We start from the raw sequence: 4,643 nt of genomic DNA, 5'->3' as shown, positions 1-4,643 counted from the left end.
CATGTTATATGAATAGTTGCTGTCTAGATGCTGTCAAGAAGAGGATGGTGTTTTGTGGACGAGAGCTGAAATTTTCAGACTGATGGCCTCCTGAGAAAGTATCAAATATTTCTCAAAATGATATGCATGATTGAGTAAAAAAGAATTTAACATGAAATTCTAGAATATTACCCAGACCGAACTGCAAAACAAGATACAGAGGGAATCACATACTTGACTATACTTTATAAATTCCTGTCCATCGTATGGAACCTTCCAATTGTACAAGTGGCACTCAACAAATCTTGAAGAGAGAAAGCAGTAAAGAGAATTAGAGATAATGATTGTGGAGTAGTAGTGCTAGATATGCAGTGAACTTACATTTGTAATACAGGAAGGAAAAGATAATGCCACTGTTGTCACTGACACTTGCTTGAACAATGAGTGATGTATAGCAAAGGAATTTCCTTGCTAAGTATGGAATCTATAAAACTAGGAGGTAGAGTCATGGCAGAAAGCAACATGGTGAGGTTAAAAAAGAGAAATAAGCCATATGATTTTTAGAAATCTTTTAGAATTGTTTTATTTAACAGAGATTTGTAAAAGATGTTAATAACTGTCTTAACTTATGTTTTTAATCAAAGGGCCAGGAAAGCATAGGCTATCACTTAGGCTTAGGTGAACAAGTGACAAAAAGGAAGTAAAACTGCTTAGCTCAGATTTTACTTTTCTCTTCGGAATTATGGTGAAGGACTTTTAATGAGAAAATGAAGAACAGAGAAATTGAAGCCTATGGAAAGGGAATAGATGGGAATGAACATGTAAGTGTTTAAAATGAATTCAAGCCAAACCTAGATCACTGCTTCTTAACCCTGGCTGCATATTAAGGTTGCCAGAGAAGTCTTTAAAAATACTTACAGAGAATCTGATTTAATTGGTATGAGGTGTGGACCCAGGCACGGGAATTTTTTAGAAAGCTCCTCGGGGGACTCTAATATGCAGTCATCTTTGAAAGCCATTGCCCTGGATAAATTAATTATACACAAGAATTCATAAACAACTTACAGGTGTTACAGGTGGAGAACAGAAGAGGTGTCAGAGACTGGAGATGTTATTTTTAAAAATGCAGAAAATGTGGACTCTGGAAACTATAGAAAAACAAGCCTGACACTCTTCCTTAATATACTCTGGAAAAAATGTTCTGTGAGCACTTATGAAAGTGAGTAAAGATTACTTGGAATCAACATGGGCTTCCCAAGGACAAATCATAAGAAACTTGTGTGTGTGTGTGTGTGTCTGTGTCTGTGTGTGTATTATATGGGTGAATCAGTGCCTTGATTTCAGCAAGGCATTTGACAACATGTCTTACAATATTTTTGCACAGCAGCTTTCCTGGTGCAGCCGGCAAGGCTCTAGGTGCCCCTGGAGATTCCTCAGGAGTTGCTCAAAAGCACTTGCTACAGAGAAGGCAGAGCAGTGGCTAAAGGAGGCTGGACCCCTCATCCCACCTCCCCTGTGAACCAGAGCAACTCTACTTCTGTTTGTTATTTCATTATTTGGAGGCAGATTTTATTTAAAAACAAGGTTTCATTGCTAAGAAACAATTTGGAAACTACTATTTTAGATGACAAGATGCAGACACAAAATTCATATTCATTCATTAAACAGATATGATGCTGGCTTGTTGTCAGACTAAAGGGCATCATCATAATCTGCTCTCTTTTCATTAAAAACTCTGCTGAAAACATTGAAGGTGGGCTTACAAAAGTGTGCTTGGAATGCAGGTAGGAAGAGTGGGTAATCATCTAGATATTAGAATCAAGAATAAAATAATCTTATCGGGTGAAAACAAAAGACCAAAACTAAGAAATGGTCATTTTTAAGGGATGTATTAGAAGTGTGTAACAAAACACCAGCGACTGGTTGGCTTAAACAACAGACATTTATTTCTTATAGTTTTGGAGGTTAGAAAGTCCAAGATCAAGGTGCCAGTAGATTTGGTTCTTGGTGTGGGCTGTCTTCCTGTCGTGCAGTCAATCGCCTTCTTGCCGATCACCATCCTCACCTGGTGGAGAGAAAGCGCTGGTGTCTCCCGTCTTCTAAGAAGTTCACTAATCATATCATAAGGGCCTCATCCCATGACTTCATCTCAACATCATTATCTCTGAGGGGCTGACTCAGTTGGTTAAGCATCTGACTTTGGCTCAGATCATGATTTCACTGTTAATGAGTTCAAACGCCGCGTTGGGCTCTGTGCTGGCAGCTCAGAGCCTGGAGCCTCCTTTGGATTCTGTGTCTCCCTCTCTCTCTCTGACCCCTCCGCCGCTCTCTTTCTCAAAAATAAATAAAAACACTAAAAAAAAAAACCTTTAAACTTCATTACCTCCCAAAGGCTTGACCTCCAAATACCATCACATTGTAAATTAGGGCTTCAACATACGGATTTGGGGAGATACAAATATTCCACCCTCAACAAGGGATAAATATAAATATTTTGTTGGTAGGTCATAGAAAAAATATGATTTGCATAAACATGGGAATTCATAGCTATCATATGAAAAAGTTCTGGAGTTTTAAATGATCATAACCTAAAATGAAGAAGAGTGAGGCAGCTACTAAAGAAAGTGAGTACAATATTATTTCAATCCAGTTTTTTCCAGGTCACAACAGCCGTAATGACTGCAGGTTATCCTCAGCTCACCCAGCATGCAATTTTAAGAATACAGCTCTTTCTCTACATCCCTGGACTTTCAATTTATATTTTCACTAGTTCTGGGATCCCCCAGGGACACTTTACATATACTTGCAAAACTCACCTGTCTGCTTTTATTTAGAAGTGACAATAATTCACATTTCCCAGGATTGCTGTCTGGATTAAGGGGGTTACGATGTGTGAAAGCATTTAGTAAGCAATAAAGTTCTATACAAAAAAAGAAGTGTGGTAGAGAGCGGGCAATCTCTTTGTGCAGGAGATGCTCATCTACCCTGCCCCCACAGCACTGAATCATTCCTTTCCCCCAGCAACAGTCCCCCAACTACCATTGGGAATTGTCCTTGGAGACCCTCACCCAAGGTCACATTCCTTTCCTGTAGGCAGCCCTCATCCAATGGCCACTCGGTGGGAAGGTGAGGGAGGGCATAAAGCTTGAATCCTTGGCCCACTCGGGACCATTATAAGGGTCATTTCAGTTCTAGGCCTTTCCTTGGCATTGGCCGAGTCCTCTGTTGTGACTCTAGCACACCTTCTTCCTCCCTCTGCCACATCCTACTTCCTTCCTTCTACCAAAGGTTATGAATCCCAAGAGCATATTCTAATATGCTTTCTTCATGCTAACCATTGTCTCAAACTCTACTTCCTGGAAACCCAGTGACATTTTCCAATGAGATAAAAGGAGAGGGAGCTTCTTAGGTGTAATTTTCCCTTTCTTTCATCTTTAAGTATTTAGTGCATGTAGATGAAAGAGAATGTAATAATTCATCGATTCATTTCTCAAAAGAGTGTTCATTTAACATGCATTATTACATCCTCTGGACAAATAGAACACTTGACCCTGAGGGTAAGTTTCAGGTTGATTTGGGAAGAAAGGATCCAGTGAAGACATTCAGATGTTAGTAAAAATCAGCTTCCTGGTAAGTTGCAAGTTGCTGATAGTAAGTGCTTTGGAAGCTTAACAGGAGACAGCAATAGTGTGACCTGGAATGTTTCGTGACATTTTGGAATCAGAGACTCAGAGAATTTTGGAGTTGGAGATGACGGTAGATATGTTCCAGTTTTAGAACTCTGTTAAAAGTGACGTAAATGAGTCCCAGAAAGACCAAGGCACTTTCCCCAAAATCACAGTGCTAAAGTCATAGCTGGACCTTGAAGAAGGGGGTAAGATTTAGATAACAGATAAGTCACCCTAGGTTGTCATGGTCTCCTCAGACTTCTTTAGAATAGTTGTTAATTCTAGTACTGTCTACACTCCGTGAAGGTCTGATCTTCTTTATCACAAAGTGTCAGCAGTTACTGGTGTATGCTCAATACTGTCCATGTAGGCATTCTGGGGCCTGTGTATGTTCCAGCAAGGCATGGTACCCCAGGAATGTGTCTGAGGACCCTAGCCCTGCGTTTTATGTTTACTGTCCATGACTGCCATGGCTCGTTCATCCTGCCAATGAACTTGCCATCTGTCCCTTGGTTTCCAGTTCTTGGGGGCTCAACTAAAGCTGCTCTGAAGCAAAAGTCACAAATCACCTCTTTACGTGATCCTGATGTCATTTGAAACTTTACATTATAGCTCCCCTCTTCCACACTCCTTCCTTCCTTTGATGTAGTGTGATTTAAATGTCTCCAACAGCTCTGTGATATAGTTTACAACAGTAGTATTTCAGGCTGCCTTTTCATTAGAAGCTTAGAAGGTGACTCACAATTATAGTGATCATTCCTTTCTAGCCGAGATTCAGAGATATGGGACAAAGGCCATGGAGGAAGACCTGTGTGTCTTCTTATTGACCAAGAGCCCTAGCCAATCTTGTGGAGTGGTGTACAATCAGAAAAGCTGAGAAACTGCAGGGCACTTGAGAGATGCTCAGCCAGACTTCAGTAATGCTATGTTAGAAGCAATTAGAACTTTGTATAACCGTTGGTGATTTGAAGTTATTGATGACTGTACTGGCTTTGG

The sequence above is a fragment of the Crocuta crocuta genome, unplaced genomic scaffold, assembly GCF_008692635.1.
Source record: "Crocuta crocuta isolate KB4526 unplaced genomic scaffold, BGI_CrCroc_1.0 scaffold153, whole genome shotgun sequence".
Taxonomy (NCBI): Eukaryota; Metazoa; Chordata; class Mammalia; order Carnivora; family Hyaenidae; genus Crocuta; species Crocuta crocuta.
The sequence above is the reverse complement of the archived record's forward strand: the minus strand, read 5'-3'. Positions refer to the sequence as shown.